Raw genomic sequence first — 16760 nt, 5'->3', positions numbered from 1 at the left:
CAATTTCTCATCATCTTACTTCCTTTGGGGAAGTACTTGAGTACTTATTGGATGGAAGTACTTGAGGCCAAAGGAGCATGTGTGATGTCCACATACAGGAGAATGCCTGTTTCCCTCTGGGCTTTGTCCCCAGTGGTGGGAGGGGCTTCTCCTGCAGGTGACCAGGGGTGTCCAGGAAGGACATGTCCAATGCTTGGAGAGGGTGCTGCTGGTACTATAGAAGGGTCTGGAACCACTTTCCTGTGTGTTCAGCCCAGAAAGGAGCCCTCTGTAGGCCCTGCAATGGGGAGGACCCACTTGAGTGGCCTCCCTAGATCACCCCTGGAGGCAGCCCCATCTAGTTCCCTGCAGCAACCCCTCCCTGTGTTCCTGCTCTCCAGGTCAGTAGGGGCCCTGGACAGAGAAAGTCTTGCTAAGTCCTCTGGCCAGAGGAAAGGGGCCAAGAGGTTGCAAAATAACCCTCAGGTTCTTGGACAAGAAAGCAAAACAAAACACAAAAGTTCAACTAGCTCACTGTCTTACTCAGAGGCAAGTAATTGCCCAAGTCAGATCAGCCAGCCTGGGCTCTGTCACCGCTGAGCCCCAAGAATGGACCCTGCCAAGGTGGGAGCTGGTCTGATGGGGGCAGGTGGGGAAGCACGGCCTCTGCCCTGAGCTCCTGGCCTGAGGGAGATTCTGTCCTCCCCTTTGGAAAACACAGCAGAGATGCTATTCCACCCAGGATGAATCAGGCTGGTTGGAGAGAGGCCTGCCTCCACACGTGGCAGAAAAGATAAATTCAAACTGTGAAACAGACCAAGTACGGGGCCCTTCCCCCTGCCCAGAGTCTCCCTTTTAAACGCTTACTGCAGGGCCACCACATGACCAACCTTCCCAAGTTGGGGGCACAGACAAGGAACTTACAGAGCAGGGAGGGGCAAGGGACCGTCACCACGGAGTGACAAGTCCTGAAGAAGCCTCCTGAATGGGGCAGGTGACAGGAGGGCTGGCTTACAGGGGCCTGCCTTCCAGAGACCAAAGAGGCAGAGAAATTGTCTAGGCAGATGACAGGAGCAAGGCTCCACTCTGATTCCCGCCCTAAAGGGATTCAGGACCAGAGGGCCAGGCAAGCACATGGTGGCAGCTACACTGGTGGCAGTACCTCAGGGCAGAGCACAGAGTTCTTTAGTTTACAGAGTTGTTTCACATACCTTTATTCTGTGAGGCAAATCAGACAATGAAGCTCAGAGGAGTTAAGTAACTTACCCAAGGACACACAGCAACAATCTGTTTCCACATCCTAAACCTGAACTGATTCTTTAGGTAGCCTCTGCCTTTCCGACCACCCCAACTCGCTAAGGGAGAACTTGGTGAAAACAACAGGGCCTTGTCTTTGCTTTACTGGTCTAGAACCTGTTTTTGGTTTTATTTTTCAGGTCATAGAGTTGGTTAACATCTGGAGGCCTGGCTCACACCAACCAAACACATAGGAGGCGATAGGCAAACAGAATGCCAATATGTTCATTTATAGGGAGTGTGACTTTGTCATTGAGGCTGGTGTTGGGAATCTGCTGGAGTCATTCATTGTCCCCTGGTGATGCCTATGACTAAGGCCCAAAGGGAAGGAGTGGGCCCAGTTTAAAGGACTGCTCATCGGTCCGAGCAAACAAAAGGTGCATGACATGCCAGAGAGCATTAGGGGAAGGGGATGTGGGTTGACCTGGGTCGGAATATTAGCTCTACCAGCTCTTGACGTGTGTCCCTCGCAAGATACGTGCCCCTCAGCTTCTTCATCTGTTACAAGGCACAAATCATAGAACAACGCAGCAGTGCTGAGAGGAGCATAAGAGATGGCACACGTATGACGCTGTGAAATCAATGGTAGCTCTTGCTATTTGGGGTGGCTGCCAGCTTCCCTATCCCTACAGAGGTACGCTCACAGCAACTGCCCTCCAGAAGCAGGTCTTCCTCAGCCCAGTCAGAGCTGGATCGGTCATGAATTCTTGCTGTTCCTGAGCCCTTCTCTTACACAGTGTCTCTCCAGACAGATGCCTGAATAAGTCATTGGGCTACCACTTTATCTAGTGACATTCTTCTCCTAAGGATGGATGCTCAGCACTCACCTTGATGGAGACAGTCTCTGTTCTTCAAGGCGATTTAACGACACTGCACCTCACTTCCCTCAACCACACACCCTCCCTTGAAGGGTCATTATCTGATAACACAGGCTTCCGAGTTTGGGACCTGGATGACAGTGTTGTCCCACCCTACAGCCACGTGACTTCCCCTCATGGGACCCATTTCCTCACCTGTCAATTGGGGCACAGCCACACCTACGGTTGCTGGGAGGATAAGACTTGAAATGTGTGAGCTATCTGATGTCTTGCCCAGAATGTGGGGGTACTCGATAAGTGATTACTGTTGTGTTGTCATGGTAGTGAGGCAGGTTTTATAAGCTTCAAGTTCAGAGATGTTGTCTGTGTAACTAGGGTGTACTGATGACAAGACCTTATAAATGGATTACTGTTAGAGCCCATGGGTGGTGAAGATCAGTTTCACAACAGGGTTATAGGGAGGTTTCCTGTGGGCATTAGAACCAGGGCTTCTTGTGTGTTCCTCCCCTCCTGGGCCCTTCCTTGGGTCAGTGTCTGAAATCCCACTGGTCCCCCTTTTCAAGTGACCACTCTGGGCAGAGTATGGAAGCTGAAGAAGAGGGCATCTGCAGAGTGGTCTGCTCCTTGACACCCCGCAGAGTGTTTCTAGCCTAGAGGCCTGAGGGCCCCTCAGGAGTAGGGAGATTTAGGGGTAGGTGGGTGGAGAAAAGGCTGTGAGTAGCCTAGTTGGGCAGGGAACTGAGGCCTTTCTAAGAGCCTTTCTTCTCCCAAATGGTCCCTGCTGGTCCCTACTGAGCTGGATGGTTAAGGAGGGCAACTTAGCTGCTCAGTGAGACATGCAAAGTCCTCCTACTGCAGAGGGCAGGCAGGTGCCCAGTGTCCTCACACCCAGGCCCTAATTGCTGGGACGGGCTCAGCCTCAGGAAGAGCTGCCAGAAACCTGGGTTCTCCTTCCACGGAGCACAGGAGGAATTAGGAAGCCTTCAGGGATGGGCCTTCCCTCTGCTCAAATCCAAGTTTGGTTTTTCCCTGTTTCACTGTTCCTCTGTTTTTGTTTTCCTTCAGGGCTGACAAGGAGGGGAAAAGCTGGTACAAATTTCTAAACTGGGAATGTAGAAGGGGAACTGAGCTGGACTCCATTGCACATCAACATTAATTCTGTGTACTAAATTTAGCAAGTCTGCCCCAGCTGGGGCCTTGAAGATATCATAGCTAAAACTCTCTGTGTCTCTGTCCCTGTCTGTCTGTCTCTATCCCTGTTTCCCGTCTGTCTTTGTCTTTCTCCATATATATATATATATATATATATATATATATATATATATATATATATATATATATACACATATATATGTGTGTATACTGGGGGTGCCAATAAAGTATATACAAACGCACACTTTGGTCAACGTTGCTCAAACAGTAGTTCCCCATAATCAGAAGTGTCTGGACCCTGATGGTAACCACTTGAGCACCTCTTGTAACTGCAGAAGTCAAACGTGACTTGTATTCATCTTTTGTTATCGTTTTATACACACACACACACACACACACACACACACACACACACATATACATACATATATATATTTTTTTAACTTTTATGTTTTAAGTGTGTTTTTCCAGGACCCATCAGCTCCAAGTCAAGTAGTTGTTTCCATCTAGTTGTGGAGGGTGCAGCTTTTGTGGCCCATGTGGGACTCAAACTGGCACCTTATTGTTAAGGGTACCGCGCTCTAACCAACTGAGCCAACCGGCCGCCCCCTTAACGGTATATATTGAGTATTACAATTATAATACAGTTTTCCTTTCTTAAAATGTGTATACATTTTTGGCACCCTTTGTATATGTATCTATATGTATATATAAATATACATGTGTGTGTATATATACACACACACACATATATATATTCCTGTATATAGTCTGTCTTTCTCTGTCTCCATGTCTCTCCACTAATCTGACTTAAAGGACCATAGAGCTAGATGGGGACAAGGGTCATCTCATCCACTCACCACCTCTGACCAGGATGGTCCTTGAATCATTGGACATGGATAAGGTTTTCAAATAAATTTCCACTTCTCACCCCCCTGAGGAGTCAGTTCATGCTTAGCTTGGATTTAACAGTCTCCATAGTTCCTCTTTTGGCCAAACTCACATTTTTTGTGTTGCAGTGTAGAGACTTGCTTTGGTACCCTAAGGGAATGATAAGACAGAGGTCAGATGCTGCCTGCTAGGTGGTAAAATTTGGTGCTTTATGGGGCTAAGCTTCACCAGGATTAGAAGAAGAGGCAGCAGTGGCAGCTCAGGGAGTGTGGCAAGATGCTGTCATAGCCCTGGGTAAGACCCCAGCCAACTGCTGTGTATGAGTACATTTAGAGACACAAACAAAGACATACACACACACTGGAAAGTACTGTTTGTTTTCTGGAAACATGTGTCCAGTCTCATGTCCTACAAAATTTCCCAAGTAGCATCATCCTGAAACAGGGAAAACTATGTCCTCTTCTCCCTGGCTTCTACCCACCACATGAAGAGATCTTTGGAAAAATAGATCTTTGGATAAATAGCTTCTCTCCCCCTTGGCAACCTGTAGTGTCCCCGTGCTCTCAGTGTAAGCTCTTTCCCAGGCCTGCCTGACTGCCCTGCTAACTACTCCCGCTCACCTCTGTCCTCCCAGGCCTCACTACGCTCTTCCCAAACCAAAGCACTGTACGTGCAGTTCTCTGAGTGCACCAGACCCCTTTCTACCTCCTGACCTTGGCACACACAGTTTCCTCCGCCAGGAACATTTGTCCATTCCCTACTCTTCAAGCAGAGTCCTATTCAGTCTCCAGATGCAGCCCATGCATCACATCCTCTGAGGCGTCTTCTCTTACCTCTTCCTGCTGGGTAGTTACCCATCCTCTGAGGGCTTAGGATTCTGCACAGCCATCTCACTGTTATTTCTATTCGTATCTGCCTCCTCCTCAAAACCATATGTCCTCAAGGTCAAGAACTGTCTCTCCCGTGGAAATGTAATGGCTCTGTGCAACGTCAGAGGGATAGTGGATGGGGGAAGGGGGTTCACACAGCGTGAGGGATATAAATGATAAACGTCTAAGTATTACTTTGTCTTGTGCACCTGAAACTAAGAAAAACAAAAAAAAGAGAGAAAAGAAAGGACAAGACTGTAAAAAAAAAAAAAAAAAAGAAGAACCGTCTCTCACTCATCTTTGCATCCCCAACATCTAGTCCACTGTCTGATGCAGAATAGCTATGCAATGGATGAGACTTTTACAGTGTAGCTGCTAAGAGCTCAGGGTCTGCTTTCAGTGGAAGATTGGGCTTAAATACCAGCTCTACTGCTTGCTAGCCACAAGATTTTCCAAGTTACTTAGCCTCTCTTAAGTGTCAGTTTCCTAATCTGTGAAGTGCATATAATAGAATCTCATTTGTATGGTTATTGTGAAATTTTAGTGATAGCTTAGAAAAAATTTCATGTAGTACTTAGCATATGCACATATAATTTTTTCTCACAGCCCATATTTTATCTATCAGCAAATCCTATAGGATCTTCCTTTAAACTATCCAACCACTTCTTACCTTCCAACTGCTAATAGCCCAATCCAAAACACCATTATTTCCAGAGACATATTTTGATGGGCTTCTACCTAGTCTCCCTGCCTCCACCCTTATCCCATGTCATCAATTTTCAATACTGCTGCCAGAGGTGATCCTTTAAAAATACAAGTCACATCAGGTCACTCCTCTGTCAGAATTCTCCTTTGGCTTCCCTTCCTCACTGAGAGTACAAGCCTGAATCCTCATCATGGCCTTCCAGGCCCTTTACAACTGGTCCCTGCTACCTCTGATTCTATCTCCTCACTTTCTTTGCACTCTCCCAGCTGCACCACACTGGCCAATGTGCTATAACAAACCTGCCACACACTGCCTGGCCCCAGGGCTTTTGCACTTGCCATTTCCTGAGCATGGCATTCTATTCTCCCAGAAATCCTCACACCTCCATTGGTTACTTAAAGTCTTCACTCAAAAGTCACCTTCTCAACTAACAATTTAAAAAAAAAAAAAAAATCAAGCAAAAAACCAAAACAAAAAGAACAACAACAAAAAAGTCACCTTCTCCATGAGGCCCTTCCATCTGAACTTCCAATAATACTTTCAGCTCGCTGTTGACACTTTCTATTCCCCTTCCCTTTTTATTAGCCTTTATCATTAATAAAAATATATATATTATTTATCTTGTTTACCATCTGTCTCCACTGTAGAATGTAAGCTCTAAAAGAGCAGGGAGTTTGCCTGTTTTGCTCATTGCTGTATCCCAGCATCTAGAACAGTGTCTGGCACAAAGTAAGTGCTCAGTAAGTACTTTGTTGAATAAATAGATCATTCCAGGAATTTTTGCTAGTGTCCATTTCCCCTCTGTTATAAGAGCTTGGTGCCGTGACTGCAAAGGTGAGAGTTTAGATTGCTGTAAAATCCTGGGACAGCAGCACCAGGCCTGGGCTTGGGCCACTCCTCACTGCCCCTGGGCAGTCAGTATTGACTTAGGAGGCAGAACCCCAAACCATACTTCTGTCCTCAAACTGGATTTTCCCCTTCTTCCAGCCCAACCTAACTGCATCTGGCGGAGGGTGGGGCTGAGAAGTCCAAGCTCTTCTTTTTCTCTGGAGAGCCTGGGCACTGGGCCCGGGGAAGAGGGAGTGGCATGTGAAGATGCCCCACAGCTAGAAAGAGGGGTGACACTGCCCATAGCTGCCTTTTGCCCAGTTTTCATAGACTTCCTACAGGGCCTTTCTAAGGGGAAAATCAGTGTCATCCTTCTTGGACTTGGTTCCTAAGAAAGCAGTGCTCCTTAGAGTGGGTCTGTGGCATCACATTTCTGGGCTGGAAACCAGCCCTGCTAAATTAGACTCTCTGAGGTGGGGTCTGGGCATCTGAATTCTATAGGTCCACCAGGAGATGCTTCATTATACCCACATGAGAGCCGCTCAGCAGATGGTGACCTCCTTGGGGCAGGGAATGTAGCCTCTCACATTGCAGCCAGTCTCCACTGTCACACTCTCACCTGCTTCATTTTCCTGCTTAGCGCTTAATCACAAGGCAATCTAACACAGTACACATATATTCTACTTATTTATCCCATTTTTTAATCAATCTCCCCTCAGCCCCTCCCACACACTAGGAAGGGATATTCTGTCTGTTTCATTCACAGTTGCATCTCCAGTGCCTAGAACAATGTCTGACACATAGTAAGTGCTTCATAAATAGTAAACCCTTATCCAAAATCCTCCTTGATAACAGCTTATTGGTGGGGGTGGCGGGGTGGGGGAGGAGTCAGGGAGGGAGATAATAATCCTCTTCAGTGAGACTGTTCCTGCCCTCAGGGGACTCTCAGAGGCCCCAGGCAGAGCAAGACCCAAGAATCCCCCTGAACTGACGATCAGCCACACAGGCCTCTTCCACCCGTGGACCTGATGTTAGATCACTTCGCACAGAGTAGGGACACATTGCAATGGGGTCTAAGACAAGCTCAACACTTTCTCCTCTCCCAAGACTTCCTCCTTTCTGCCTTTACAACTCCCACCCATTCTATGGGCCCCCTTCCACCCAGCGGGCCCCCTTCCACCCAGCGGCCCCCTTCCACCCAGCGGGCCCCCTTCCACCCAGCGGCCCCCTTCCACCCAGCGGGCCCCCTTCCTCCTTCTCTGGGCTCTCCGAAGCACCGGGGGCCCTACTATCATCTGAGCACTCGATGGCCAGGTGGACTGCTGCATGGTCAGTGGACCCTTCACAGGCATCCTTCTTGCCTCCCTAAATAGACTGCAAGTTTGCTGACGTTACAGACCCCATCTTATTCACCTTCATCTGCCAGTGTCTAGAACACAGTAGGTGCTCAATAAGTCATAAGTCTGTGGCTTTATGAAAGAAAAGCACACAGAACAGTTATGTTCAGTGCTTGGTCTGTGCTCGGGCCACCAACAGATGGGTTTTCTTTAATATAAAGCTTAAATGTGCCTTGATGTTGGAGCTAAATTGCCCACCTATTTCCTCTTACTACCTCCAGTAACCATAGCTAACATCTATTGTTTACTGGGTGCTAAATGCTGTTCTAAGCATTCCACAAGGATTAGCTCATTAGCATAACATTTCAAGATAAGTTTATATATATCACATGCACATCAGGGCCTGTGCTATTTTGGGGGTAAAAGCTATGAAGTAGTTGATGGGAGGGCAAACATGTATGCTGAGGGGTAAATAGATCGGGAAAAGGGACTTCATCAGCATGGAAACTCAGGGACGCATGAGACAGCATGAGTTTTTCTGAGCAGAGAGACCCAGTTCCATCTCTATCGTGCCTGCAATCCTGATACCACAGGGTCTCAGGAATATCCTTCAGATTTCAGTCTCTAGAAGTTCAACCTGCAAAAAAATAAATGTAGGAGTCAAGGGTCCAGGCTTTGTGACTATTTGTCTGAAGTGCTGGCCATTTTTGATCCATTCAACCAGCTTTCTTCCCATGTGAATTAAGAGTGAAAGATTATGAAATCACCATTATTTGTCCTCTTGCCCAATCCCCACCCCCACCCCCACCCCTACATAGAAGTCTTCCTACAAAAGGATCCTTCCCTCTTTCACTTTGACTCCCACCAGACAGGGAGCCCCTATAGGGCAAGGCCATGTCTATCCAACTCAGTGGGACCTGTCTGCCCATCCTGTCCCCCCAACTCCATGACTAGGAACACCTCTTGGACCTCTGGAGGGTTCTCTGCTCCACTCCCGATCCCCTCCTTCTGTCCTAAGAACACTTTCTCCAGGCTCCTAGCTGAGTAACACCTCAGGTACAGGGCGCTCCTATATAGAAAGAAGGTGGGAGGGCGAGGAATATGACAGGGTGTGAGAAAGGCAGAGATTAAGAGAAATCGGAAAAGGCAGCAGGTATAGTCCCTACCTCCCATCTCGGAGGCAGGGTCATTAGACCAGATCTATAAATAACAACTGAGTGGCCTCTAGGGCTGTGTTTGAACCATGACATTCTGCTCCCCAAATAGACCTTGATTATCTGCTCCAAGCATTCCATGGGCCCTGGGGGAGGGGCTAGAACCTCTCTCTCCCTTCCAGAGCCAGGATGAGGACCCTCAAGCTCACAGGAGTATGGTGGGGTTCTGCTAAACATGCAGTAAGCGTGAACTTTGCAACATGCCTATGTCCTTGGAGTACTCAAGGTCCCTGTTTTCAGCAATTCATAAGAGTGACAAATACTGTTGTGTTTTCTCCCTGAAAATAAGCAGATTCATATGCTCAGGGGACACCAGAGTGGGCTCAAAGGCAATTTATGTTTAAGCCCCACAGAAATTTAGCCACTCACCATCCCTCAGTGCTTTGGGTCTCCCAGGAAGGCTCTGAGAGTGGGCAGTGGGCAGACCCCAAGTGCTTGCTGCTGGAGATCACTGAGAAGAGGCAGCTGGGTGTTCTGTCCCCGTTAAGTGTGTCTCCTCTGCCCCCACCGTATGTCTCCCACCCTCTCACCCTTTTTGCTCCAATAATCTCTTCTTCCTCTGAAAGCAGAAGAGTGACTGGTGAACCTACCATCTGCCACCTCCCTGAGCCCAGGTCTCTGCTTCAGAGTAACCTAAACGACTTGGGTAACTGAGATAAAATTCTTGGTGTCATTAAACATTGACAAGCCAGAGTGTGGTGTTCAGTTGCAGAGAAACTCCCTGGCTAGTACCAGGGAGGCAGGGAGACCACAGCAGCTGGGCCATTAAAAATAAATGGAAACCAATCCCTCTGAGATGGGGCTGCATATCTTAAAGCAGCAGTTCACCTCCTGGCCAGAGGGAGGGACCAGAGGGACTCAGGAAGGGCCAGCAGGGCCCACCCTGAGCAGTTTTCAAAGTGTCATCTACTCGTGCCCTTCACCGTCTGTCAGGTAAGTGGAAAGAGTATGGGCTCTGGAGTCAGGCAGACTTGAATTTGAGTCTCGGCTGGACCCCAGACTATGGCTTTAAGCAGTCAAATCTCAGTTTGTTCTCCTGTAAAATGGGCTTAATACTTACTCTAAATGTTCTTCTAAGGATGAAATGAAATAGTATATATAAGTTATCTAGCACAGTGTTTGGCCAAGAGAGGTGATTTCTGAAGGTTAGTCCCCCCTTCCCTTCCTCTTGGAAGGGAGTGAGTTTCTTCCCAGACTTAACACGTTGCATACGACGGGGTTTAAATCCCTCGTGAAGATTCTCGTGATCCGTACGCAACGTGTTAAGTTTCTTCAGGAAGACTTTTTTCTACACAGGAGCACCCAGTTCCCCTGTACCTGACGTGTTACTCAGCTAGGAGCCTGGAGAAAGTGTTCTTAGAACAGAAGGAGGGGCTCAGGAGTGGAGCAGAGGACCCTCCAGAGGTCCAAGAGGGGTTCCTAGTCATGGGGTTGGGGAGTCAGGATGGGCAGACAGGTCCCACTGAATTGGATAGACATGGCCCTGCCCTATAGGTGCTCCCTCTCTGGCCTGGTGGGATCTTTTTCCTGGCCCATGGGGTTTCCAGAGATTTGGATCTCATTACTGGTTTGCTTGCCCCTCCCCTAAACCAGAAGCACCTTGAAAACAGCTATCTTGGGCACCACTGATTTCCCAGTACCCATCTCAATATCTGGCATGTAAGAGCTGCTTGGAGAATGCTCAATTGAACTAAATTTAAAAAACAAACAAAAAAAACTTTAAAAGGATGTAAATGAGACCAACAAACTAAAGACAAATGATAAAAGATGGAAGTCATTTATAACCTCAACCACCAGCAATTTACCTTGATGATTCCGGGGTGAGTTTTTGGTCCTGCTGAATCAGCCCTCTTGGTGGTGCCACTAGAAGCTTCCAGCTCATTAACAGAACCCTCTGAGTTACTACCCTACCTATCAAGGAGACAGAGGCTCCCAGCTTTCACCATCTCCGGAAATTAGGCATCGGGTTAAAGTGCCATATTTGAAGACTAATCATTTCTTATTTTCATAAACTCTTCATGTTGCAAAATGAAAAAAAAATGGAAGGAATTGAGGTCATTTTGCAGAGGACATCACAGGCTGTCCAAGCTCACAGGCACCATAGGTATAATTGACCCAACAACCTCACTTTATAATGGAGGGGACTGAGGCCCAGCAAGTCTGTGCAGAGCTCCTGTCTCCATGCCAGAGAGCGGGGGCTGGGACCACCAGGTTCTGCCCCCTCCAGTGAGCAGGGCAGGCCCATACTCCCTGTCTAGGTACCTAGAGAGGTTACACGACTGACCCCCGTCACACAGAGTCAGCTCAGGGTGAACCTGGACTCAGGTGGCTCTCTGAACATCCAGGCCAGAAGGTCTTAGACACCTGGAATTTCTTGTTAGCAGGCTAGAAGGGTACTCAGCTCTTCCTTCCTGGTTCTAGCAATAGACTTCCTAGACGGTGGGAGGTCAGAGGTTAAGTAGAAATGTTTGAAGAGGGGAGAGGATGAGCCCTTTCTCTGCATAGTGTCTACCCCAAATAACCCACTGAATGAACCCGATATTAAGTCACCCTGTCACTGAACTCAGCCCCTGTGGGGCCACCTCTCAGCTTCCTCAGCAGAGTAGCAGGGCCCAAACTGGATGAGGCCCTGCCCAAGTAGCATGCTGGAATGGGGAAATCCAGCTGGCCTCTCTGATAAGATCTTTACAGCCTATTCTGTGGGATCATTGTCAAGATTAAATAATAAATGTGAAAGTTCTGGTAGATAAACACTATCGTAATAAAAAATATTTGGCAGGTGAGGAACTGAATGAATCAAGTCAGAGACACTTGGCCAGGCAGGTTTCTTACACTGAAAAGCTTCCCAGACCTTCCACTCCCCATCCCCCAAACTGACTGTTATCACCCCAGTGCTGGTGGTGAACAGCTGGTATGATCTTCATGGGTTTCCATCCACAGGAAGGAACTGACCATTCTCCTCTTATGGCACCTGGAGTTCAGAGGCCAGAGAAATACATATACACACATGCTGACTTGACTCAAAGGTGTCAGAACCAGGGAAAGAACTTTCTTTCACAGAGGTAGAGAAATAGACTAGAAGACCTCTTAAATAAGGTCTTTCTCATGATAACTCACCAGGCACAAACAATCCTGTGTGATAGATACTCTTGTGATTCTCACTTGACAGATGAGGAAACTGAGGCATAGAGAATATTAAGTCATTTGTTGCAGCTAAGGTTTGAACCCAAGCAGTTTGACACACAGCCTAAAACCCTGGACCCTCATTACACAATTCTGACTCTACTAGAGAAGACCACCTGGGGAAATTTCCAGGTGAAAAGGAACTCTTGCTACAATGATCAATGCCAAGGACATTTCTCTGGACCTTCAGAGGGAGATTCAAAACCCCTCTGCATCCCAGTTCTAGGTCTGCTTGATAAGCTAGGACTAGAACTATCCTGTGTCTTCCAGAAGCTTCTGTTCCTTGGGTAGCAGGGCATTTATCTGGCCTGGGCTTCCCACCTCCAGAGGTTCATCTGCCTGCTGACGATAGGCAGAGCCAGGCAGTTTTCGATGGAAGCTGCATGATGTGCCTGCCCTCTGGCACACCTGAGAGGCCAGCCTGGGAGGGACAGCCTGCTGAGAGCTGAAAACATAAGACCTTTGTCCTTCTCTAAAAGGATGGATGGCTATCCCGAGCTCCTCTCCTCAGGGCTTTCCTCTGTTCAGTTCACTGGCTCCTTCTGCAGACAGCTGCCTTTTGAATGCCCAATGAATCCAAAATTAGCTTGATTCACAAGACGAAAATATACAAAATCCCTCAGTAGCTAGAGAGTGATTTGTCTACGAAGTCCTATGTGGTAGAAATAAAGTTTTTCCCCAAAGAGCCGGCTGGCTGTGTGCCCTCTCCCAAGTACACCCTGCGATTCAGTACACTTATTGTCACACTGTGCTGTGGGGAACAGAGGTACCAGCTGTGGATCAACTGGGACCAAGCTTATACTGTCCTGATGCTAGGAAGGGGGTGGGAGCAGGTAAGGCAAGCACACAAACCATAGAAAAAACGAGGTCATTTTCAACAGCCCCAAGCACAGGTGCACTTCTCTGTGGCACAATTTGAATAAGTCAGCCCTGAGGAGGCAGAGTGGGGTGCATTCAGCTGCCCAAAGAGGGGAGACTTTATTTTGGGTTTAAGAAAGGCAGGGCCCCTTGAGGAGATAGCAGCTGGTGGTCTGTAGGGGTGGCAGGTGGAAGTAGCAGGTGTGGTGGCATTATTTACAATGTACCTTCACAACCACATCTCATTTTGTCCTGCTGCCACTCTGTAAACAGGCTTTGCCACTCTCATTTCTCAGATGAGGAAACTGAGGCTCAGACAGGTTTGTCAGTGGCCCAGAACTCAGGGCTTCTGGCACATGTTCTTTCCCTTAGGAGGCAGTTTGCCTGAGGAAGTCCCACGAAATCTCTCCGAGGAAGGTCAGCCTTCAGGGAGGGAAAACCTTGGCTTCTGAAGAGGCAGTTTCCTCCCATCCTTGTGCAAGCCCCATAACAGACACAAAGCTGTAGTGGTAAAAAGTGAGTGTGCAAGGGCCACTGACGATAGCTGGTGGCCAGACAGCAGCAGGAACAGCCAGGGACACTCAGGGGCTGAGCTGGGTGCAGACCCTCCTGTAGAGGACAGCTGTGGCAAGCAAAGAGCCGTAGGGAGAAGGCTGGGCTGGGCCTCTGGCTGGCCTAGGAGCTGCTACTGTGCCCAGGAGCAAGGTCTAGCCTGAGGGAAGCCAGACTGTGTGCTGAGGTCTTTAGTCACCAAAGGTAAGGGTGAGAAAAAGCCTATCCCTCATGTTTTAAACCAATCAAAGGAAGGACAGCTGTTCTTTGCTTTCATGAGCCAGCAGAAGAGGAAACTGGTCGCTGGTGGTGGGGTGTGGCAGGATTGGAGGGTGAGGCTTGGGGTTAGTATTCTGAGTGTAACTTGTTACAGATGGACTTCCTTGGAGTGCAGTGGCAGGGGCTAGAGACATTCAGAGGTTTCTCCCAGCCCTGAGAACCTAGAGCAAAACCTGTCAGCACAATGTCACCTTGTGGAGGTGGGGTAATCGTGTCTTTGTGTGATGAGAACAGCAGGAATCCTGAGTCTGAACAGTGCCAGGACAGGCTCCCCTCCTTCCCTCCTTCTGCCTCGCTTCCCCATCCCCTCCCTCCCAGAGGACAGAAATGTGCTTCCCCAAATTCTATCTGGGCCACCTCCTTCTGGCCTGTCACTAGGATTTGCTGATAGACAAAAGGGAATTAGCTTTTACTGAGCCCCTACTATGTACTCTGCCCTGGGCTTGGCATGGTGATCATGCAGTGAAATGAATAAGACATATTTCCTACCCTGAGCACTTGTCCATCAAGGAGTTCAGTGTTAAACAACTGTGAGAATTTTGAGTTGAAGGGACAGCCATCACCAGAGCTCTGCACAAAATGCCAAAGCTGTGAAAACCCACAGGAGGGAGACTCGGAAGGGGGGGAAAGGAACAGGAAGTGAGGCTGAGAAGGAAGAATTCACCAAGTGGAGAACTGGTAGATGGGGCAGTTTCCAAAGTATTTTCTCAAACTGTCATCCCCTTCACTCCCACAGTAAGGGAAGCCAGCCACAAAGTATTCTCTCCAGTTCAGTGATAAGGAAATTGAGACATGGGTGATGGCACAGCCGGGATGTAAGCACCTATCTTGTGCTTCCATGCTCACTGCTCTTTCTTCAAGGCTCAGGGTGGAAGCTAGGATCAGGATGGAAGAGGAGGTAATGAGGTACCAGAAGAAGAAGAAAGTTGAGGGCTAGGGGACCCCCAAAGGGAAATCTGGAATACCCGATGATTCTAACTTTTCATATGGTTTCCTAAAGAGCACTTCTGTGATTGCTGTTACTACTACAAATAACTCTTATTTCTATTTTTCAGACAAGGCAACTGAGGTTCAGAAACGTTAGGAACTTGTCAGACCTCACAGTGAGTGGCAGAGCTAAGACTCCAAAGCCCTCCTCTCACAACCACTGGCAGCACCTCCCGAGCAGAACAGGAAAGCTGTTTGCATTTAGCACCTCTGGCATCATCCAGCCCCAAGGCGCTGCCCTCCTACCCCTTCCCAAGGAAGAAAGCCTCTGTTCTCCAGCCTCTTAAATTCCTAGGTTTAAAACCACTTTGACCGACTGCCCTGAGCCTAAGCCTGAGGAAGATATCAACAGCCAAGGCAAACTGGAAACACCCTTCACACCCCTGCCAAGGAGGGCCACCATCTCTTCCCAGGTCCCCTGACTCCCATTCTCTCTGTGCCCAGAGCTTGGGGTGGGGTGAGGTTTTCACCCAGACAATTTTCTACCAGGGGAAGTAGAGAGAGGAAGTGGGTCTTAGATAGGGAAGGGAGAGGGGCTGGGTGATCACCGTGGGTGTGAAGGGACAGTTTGGGAGGCCCTGGGGACTTTCCCCTATGTCTAAGTTCCTCCCCCAAATAGGACAGCCAAGTTCCCCAACACACCACACCTGAGCGCCTGGTTGGGTTTGTGACTCTTCTCACCTGTGTTCTAGTTTATTTCTCTCACACTCTGCAATGCACCCCTCTCCCTTTATCTTGGAATCCTTTTACTGCTCACTGCTTTCCCCCACCCCACACACAGTTTCAGGTGAGACAAGGCAGGTCTATGAGACCAGGCTTCACCTGGGCACAGCTGGACGCAGAAATGAGGGTATCCCCACCCCCAACTAAGGCTCCAGGAAGAAACCTGATTGAAATGTGAACCGGAGCTACTCTCCTTGTGGGAGCTCTTCTTTTTCTGTTTCCTGGCCTCTGCCTGGCACGAGGCATCCTGGCAGGATCCTTTTTTGGGCTTCTCCTAAGTCAGCCCCTCAGCCCAGATCTCTTTTTTATCTGACTTGGTTGGGGCAGCTGTGGGAGATGGCTTGGTAAAAGGGAAGCCAGGCTTCTAGTGAGACTTCCTGGGGTAAGTCTCTGGAAGCAGAGCCAAAGCACAGGTCTTTTTCTTTGTTTAACGAAAGAAAGATGGAGAGCTGTGACTCTTTCAACACCCACGGCAAAGTTCCTTTTGTGTCTCCAGAGTAAAAATATACACCATCGCCGCAAGGTGAAATACACATCTTGTCACCTTGAGACAAAACAGACTGCAAGCACACTTGGACCTCCAAAGACCAAACTGCTCAGACAGACTGACAGCTATCCACGTCTAAGCAGAAACAGAAGTACTCACACACGCGGCCTCCATGTTACACCAACAGCGAAAAACAGAGGCTCCAGCTTGGCCAGGAGCTGGGCTGGTGGGGGCGCGGCACATGACACCGCCCCCCATTCTAACCCGCCCCTTTCTCCCTCCCTCTCTCCCCTCTCCCCTCTTCTCTCCTTCCCCTTCTGCCTGACGTCACTTTACGTGCAGTGGCGCCCGCCCCCTTTCCCGCCGCTGACGTGACCCTTGAGACGTCACACCCGGTAGATGGGAAGCGCTGCCCTTATATGGGCTCAGAGTCTGGCGAGTCGGGCGGGGCGGGGCGGGGGCGGGGGCGGGGGCGGGGTGGCAGCAGCTGCCCTGCTGTCGGTAACCAGGCCCTGGTCTGCCAAACAATTCCCAGGCCAGGGCTAAGGTGATATAATTTGGAGAGAGGACGTGGCTTTCCCGTGCTCCTGAGAGCTGGAAG

At 48.9% G+C, this 16760-nt stretch overlaps 2 long non-coding RNA genes across 4 annotated transcripts in view; both read right to left on the bottom strand.

The window, feature by feature from the left end:
• LOC109438342 (uncharacterized) overlaps positions 1-16525 on the bottom strand; it is an 84919-nt gene extending 68394 nt beyond the window's left edge. Inside the window, exon 1 of one of the 3 annotated variants that reach the window (XR_012492846.1) lies at positions 16319-16525. This is a non-coding gene — a long non-coding RNA (uncharacterized LOC109438342). The remainder of the gene's footprint in view (positions 1-16318) is intronic. The other 2 variants (XR_012492847.1, XR_012492845.1) reach the window with 2 other exon arrangements.
• Positions 8235-10357, bottom strand: LOC109439447 (uncharacterized). Its single transcript, XR_012492848.1, has 2 exons — positions 9460-10357; positions 8235-8513 (listed from the first exon to the last, which is right to left on the bottom strand). It is a non-coding gene; the product is annotated as an uncharacterized LOC109439447 (long non-coding RNA).
• Positions 16526-16760: the final 235 nt, after the last annotated feature.

The sequence above is a fragment of the Rhinolophus sinicus genome, linkage group LG17 (assembly GCF_036562045.2).
Source record: "Rhinolophus sinicus isolate RSC01 linkage group LG17, ASM3656204v1, whole genome shotgun sequence".
NCBI lineage: Eukaryota > Metazoa > Chordata > Mammalia > Chiroptera > Rhinolophidae > Rhinolophus > Rhinolophus sinicus.
This window is presented reverse-complemented; position numbering and strand designations above follow the sequence as displayed.